This window comes from Labeo rohita, chromosome 1 (genome assembly GCF_022985175.1).
Source record: "Labeo rohita strain BAU-BD-2019 chromosome 1, IGBB_LRoh.1.0, whole genome shotgun sequence".
Taxonomy (NCBI): domain Eukaryota; kingdom Metazoa; phylum Chordata; class Actinopteri; order Cypriniformes; family Cyprinidae; genus Labeo; species Labeo rohita.
In genome coordinates, this window is record NC_066869.1 from 16203639 (window position 1) to 16209870 (window position 6232).

At 34.2% G+C, this 6232-nt stretch overlaps 1 long non-coding RNA gene across 1 annotated transcript; it reads left to right on the forward strand.

The window, feature by feature from the left end:
• The first annotated feature begins 327 nt into the window (after positions 1-327).
• Positions 328-2105, forward strand: LOC127170530 (uncharacterized). Its single transcript, XR_007828377.1, has 4 exons — positions 328-491; positions 1358-1448; positions 1618-1711; positions 1987-2105. It is a non-coding gene; the product is annotated as an uncharacterized LOC127170530 (long non-coding RNA).
• Positions 2106-6232: the final 4127 nt, after the last annotated feature.

Consider the following 6232-nt stretch of genomic DNA (forward strand, 5'->3'; position numbering starts at 1 on the left):
TATGTTTTTTGAGGAAAAGGATTTTTCTCCATATAGTGGACTGCTATGGTGCCCTGAGTTTGAACTTCCAAAATGCAGTTTAGATGCGGCTTCAATGCAGGATCACAAATGCAGTTGTAAACAATCCCAGCTGAGAAAGAAGGGTCTTATCTAGCAAAACAATTGGTTATTTTTTTATAATTTTTTTTTTTACTTTTTAATTTACTTTTTAATTTTAAATACTTGTCGAAAAACTCCAATCGTACACAGGAAAAATGGCGGAGTAGTTTTTCCAGAGTTAATTTTTTTTTCCTCAAAAATAGTTGTTTTTGCTCTATTTTGAGTGTACAGAGTAAAATTTATCCGTAGAGTGGGAGCAAAATTACAGAGTAACTGTGACTCCTCCCCAATTTACTCTCATCCCTTCGTTGATCCGCCATTACTGTTAATCACGGCCATCGACTGCTGCTGCTTTGGGTTTAGAAGACGGCACACTTCTGCTGGATGGTAAAGTAAGTAAAGTTTCAAAGTCTTACTGTTTATTTTAATTATATTCGCCTTTGCTTTGAGCTCGGATCGTTTTGCAATGTGTTTTGAATGTTTAAGAGATCGCTTGCCTTCTCCTGTCAGCTTAGACTACTAGTTAATGTTAGGCAAAGTTTGAAATCAAATAGCTAACATATATATTTTGAACATTTATTTTAAACGTTAATTGAAATTAGCTAACTTTAGCTGCCTATCAATGTTTCTCCACTAAACTGTTGTGACGATAGGCTCGAGTTGTGCACCACATGTACTTGACTCGGAAAAGAGTTAAATTAACATTAGCCTTAACTGGATTGTTGAAGGCCATTTTGATGTGGATTAGTCCTATTTAGACAGTAAGTTAACTGTTTCTCATGAGAACGAAAGGTATTTTTAACATTTACGAGGGCTAGTCAGTGATTTTATTGCAGAATGTCAGTGTTTCAATTCAAAATACAATTCGATTGAATCCTTTTTGACCACTGCGGAACACGTACAATAACTTTCGCACTTCATTGTAGTTTGCAAGCATTTTTAATATGTAAACTTTAATTACGGAAATAATGGGAAGAATTTATGAGAACAATATTTCATAAACGCTCCACCTCAGTGACAGAGAAAGAGGGAAAAAACGTTGGAAATGGGACATACAACAGTGCAATGTTAATACTAGCCTACAATTAGGCCATATACATTAAAGATATAAACCAAGCAATTATTACAAATTAAAAACATATTAGTGAACAAAGATAACTCATATTGTGTAGTGCACTAATGAATGTTTTTTCATCATCTGACTGAGTGTTATTGCCTTGTGTTTAACTTTGTAACTTTGTCTTTTTGGTTTCTTCAGGATGTAAACCAACAACATTGTCAGAATGAAGTTCAAAGAAATATATTTTTTTCTTCAAAACCTTTTACATTTCAAATGTTTTGGGAATGTGGTAAGAGAAACTTTAACATTTTTAATATCTTTAATACTTTTCATTAATAATGGTGAAATGGTAAAAATCGTGGTAGCACATTTGACAAATGAACATGGGTAGGCTGTTTATACTGTACTTTGTTAATTGATGTTTATGATGTTATTGGTTTATGTTTGTGTGTGTGTAGAAAAAGCCCTTCCTGTAGTTTAAAGGAAGAATCTGCGAAGAGAATCATCTCCCTATTCCTATGCTTGGTTGACCCCAGGAGCAAGTTTCGTTATGTAAGTAGCTGTTGCAAATATTTTCAATTTATTTTCCAACACTTCTACCCTGATATTTTCGCAAGGGCCTAGTACAGGAGTTGCAGATTTACAGTTAGAAATTGTCTTCATTTAGGACTCTAAATAAAAAAAATAATGTATAAGTTTATGACTTCATTTCAATACTTGTAGAGGTTTCAGCTCAGTTCATCCACACATCTGTAGTCATCAAGACTTGGTTGTGATGAAAAACTAAAAACCTAAAAGAAATTTTTATTTTGTTTCTGTATCTCCAGGTTGGAACAGCAAATTGTCTTCCATTTTGATGCTGGTTCACCTTTTGCCACCCTCTCAAGTCACCGCCACGTAAGACCGGGAAAGATCTCAGCTAGGCAAACGTGATCGTCTTGTGAAAGGTGAAGCTACTAATGAAGCATATCAAATGACACTAGTTGATAATATTGTAATACTGTATGATCTTGAACGTGCTTATTTCTCAGAAAGGCTCTTAAAGGGATAGTTCACCCCAAAATGAAAATTCTGTCATTTATTACTCACCCTCATGTTGTTTCAAACCTGTAAAACCTTTGTTTTCATCTTCGGAACACAAATGAAGATAATTTTGAAAAAATTTGAGAGATCTTTGAGCTTCATAGACAGCAAGAGTCCTACCACGATCAAGGCCAGAAACTTAGCAAGGACATTGTTAAAATAATCCATGTGACATCAGTGTTTCTACAATAATTTACAATGCTACGAGAATACTTTTTGTGCGCAAAGAAAAATAATATAATTATTCAACAATTCTTCTCTTTCAAGTCACCATCCTCCGCCATAATCGAGAGTACCCTGATGCATACGTGTGATGCTGCTGACACAGGAACACACATGCGCTGCGTTTGTTTACAAAGCATGCGCATGCATCATGATACTGTCTTTAATGGTGGAGGACAGTGACTTGGGGGAGAAGAACTGTTGAATAAAGTAGTTATTTTGGTTTTATTGTGCACAAAAAGTATTCTTGTAGCTTTATAAAATTATGGTAGAATCAGTGTCACATGGACTATTTTAACAATGTCCTTACTACATTTCTGGGCCTTGAATGTGGCAGTACCCTTGCTGTATATGCAGGGTCAGAAAGCTCTTAGATTTCTTGAAAAATATCTTAATTTGTGTTGCGAAGATGAACAAAGGTCTTACAGGTTTGGAACAACATGAGAGTAATTAATTAATAACAGAATTTTCATTTTTGGGAGAAATCTTTTTAATCACCTGTCCTCTAAATTATTGTTCTTGTGCTGCTATTTTCTACTTCATATATTTAGTAACAATCTTTTGGAATTATGTAAAACATAAACTTTGGTGGAAGACAGACATCTTTATTCATTTGTTTCTTTATTCATGCTGTATATTGACTAACTTTTAAGTCACATTGGCAATAATGTGTTTTCATTCTTTTACAGACTGTTACCAGTATCCAAGGGCAGTTGGATGGCTTTTGAGAGAGTCTCCAGCTGTATCTACTTGTTGTTGGGCTGATGAGAAGTAGGGTCCAGTCTTGTTTTATTGTAATTGTCCAATATGCTCTACTCTGTAAGACCTGTCCATTGTGTATAGCTTTCTGCAAAACACTGTCTATGATATAGATGCAGAAACCACCAAATGATCATGATCACAAGTGTAATATTGTAAATGTAAGTGTATTATTTAAATAGGAGATTGAAAAAATAAAATTGTGAGACATGAGTATACAGTTTGTTGTAGACTCTTTTTTTTTTCAGATTGAAAAGCAAGTTTTTCATTTCTATTTTTAGGGGTTTTTGAGGATAGAATATGAATGATGTAATTTAAAAGATTAACTCTGGATAGAATTATTTAGTCTTTAAAGTTCACTCATAATTGATAAAAAACAACTCTGGAAGAGATGTAAATTTTGGCAGAGTAAATTTGACTTTCTTCTGAATAGAGTTAAAAAGTAGCAGAGTAAATTTCTTGTACCTCTGAACTGAGTAAAATAGTACAAGAGTTCATTTCAAAAAAAACACTAAATAGAGTCAAATGTAACAGGAGAGAGTAAAATATTAACACCAAATTGAGCAAAATTAACTCTGGAAAAACAACTCTATCAAAAGAGTAACTTTTACTCTTTTCAGAGAGGGACCAAATGTTATCTGGCACAGAGTAAAATTTTCTTCAATTTGAGTAAATTTTACTCGGGCAAATTTACTGTGTATTTTCTCCCTCAACTTCAAAAATCATTTCAAAATCATCCTACATCACTGCAGAAGTACCGACCCAGTTTATCCAAAGTGAACATGCAAAGAAGATCAAACACCCTTAACAAAAAAAATAAAACAGCGATATAGGTAGATTTTGAAATTGAGGGAGAACATGAGATTAAAGTTTTTCGACATACCCTTTCTGTCATGAACCGGGAAAAAAACAGAGTTCAGAGTAAGACAAGACGAGCACTTGACATTAAAAAGTATATAAATTGTATTATTTTTATGAAAATAACTGATCGTTTCACTAGACAAGACCCTTCTTCCATGGCTGGGATCATTTACAACTGCATTGGGATCGTTTGAAGCCGCATTTAATCTGCATTTTGGAAGTTCAAACTCGGGGCACCATATCAGTCCATTATATGAAGAAAAATGCTGAAATGTTTTCCTCAAAAAACATAATTTCTTTATGACTGAAGAAAGAAAGACATGAACATCTTGGATGACAAGGGGGTGAGTACATTATCTATAAATCTTTGTTCTGGAAGTGGACTTCTCCTTTAAGAAGTGCTTGGTTGGCTCAAGGAGAGCAAAATAAGCATCATTTACATCAGTGGTGCAGGAATCAACACCCAGGAAAAATAAAACAGCTATTTCTGTCCTGAAACATAAGCCTAGTCCTCTGTCTTTCTACTGAAATGGTCTTGAGGAATGTCTTTGAGTGCTTCCCTCTTGTAAAGTCTTCTTTGTATCCCTGTGGCCAGTACCAAATCAGCGAAAGCTGAGATGTTATCCTGTTCTGCAGCTGACTGCCTGCATTCAAATGCAAACAGGCTTGGCTTCGGCCTCTTCATCTCATCAGACTGTGTGTGTGTGTGTTCAGCTCTCTCTTTGTGTTTCATGATGGCTGAAGTTTAGGTCTTCCTTGCTGTCAAAGCTCTGGATTAGAGTGAGATTAGACTAGTGCTAAAAACTCCCTCAGATTAAAACTTTTCACTCCTCGGCTAAAGAACAACCGGTGACCCTGAAACTAAAGGTCAAGTATCAGCATTCAAGTGTTGGAGAGTCTCTTAAGTACCTAGTGCTCTGATATTTATGATATTCCTGCTGACAACCACACAAAAGATCAGACTTTTAATCAGTTTAAGGATACTGAAATCTGTATTAGTCTTTTTATACTGTCAGTATAAACAGTACAGTAGGCAAATCGGTAAAAATCACAACAATTAAAACAAAATCCATAAAAACATTTTTGTTATCTGAAATAAAATAAACATGAACCGAAATGAAACAGGTATTCGCCAAGAAAACATTTCTCATTTTTCAGGTGTTAATTTTAATTTTCTTAATATACTGAAATACTGAAAACCAATTTATTTATTTATTTATTAATAAATGAACGTGAATGAATAAAAACTACATAAATATTTTAAAAAGCTAATAAAAATGACAAAAATGCACAACAAAATTAATTGTATTTTTATTTTAATTTTCTTAACATACTGAAAGAAGTAAAACTAAAACAATTTTATATAAATATAAAAATTTGCTGTTGTTTCGACTATATATAACATATATAGTGATTAAAAATGGTGAAAAATTGTCTAAGAAAAAACTTTACAATACATTATTCATGATATATATTAATTCTAAAGTTATATGAATTTAAAACTAAAACTTTGAGCTTGGAATATAAATATGTAAGATCGTCATAGAATGTGAACGTTCTTCAAATATTCTTTTATGTCCCATAGAGGAAATACCAGCATACGGGTAATAAATAATGGCAGAACTATTCCTTTAAGGATATGCCATGTTAAGTAATGTATATGAAAGTTAAGACACCACCCACATAGCAACACCACAGCGTACTATCGCCACGTGATCTTCCCTTTTCACGGGGGTCCAAAAGAGCCATGGTGACCTCTGAGGTCAGAGGTGAAAGTGCATTCCTACCCTTCACTCACATCCTGCTTACATACTGTTCTCAGAGTGACGTTCAGCTGCTCAACCTGTGTTGGTTTGCCAAATATGATGGCATATTTAGAGAAGCCATGCGACACCAGGTTTAAGATGACTGAACATGTCAAATCTGTTATATAGATGACAGATTCAATTACCTTCACTAGACTTTTGTATTTTCTGATAAAATAGGAGCAAACTGATGCTAGAGGGTTCTGAATGGTTGCTAGAGTCTTGTTAGGTGGTTGCTAGGGAATTTTAGAATCTTCAGAAATCTTGGAATTCTGTGGTAATGATACAAGCTTGCGTTTGGCCAGGGAAGCAAGTCATAGATCAGCATGAGAGCCTGATTCTC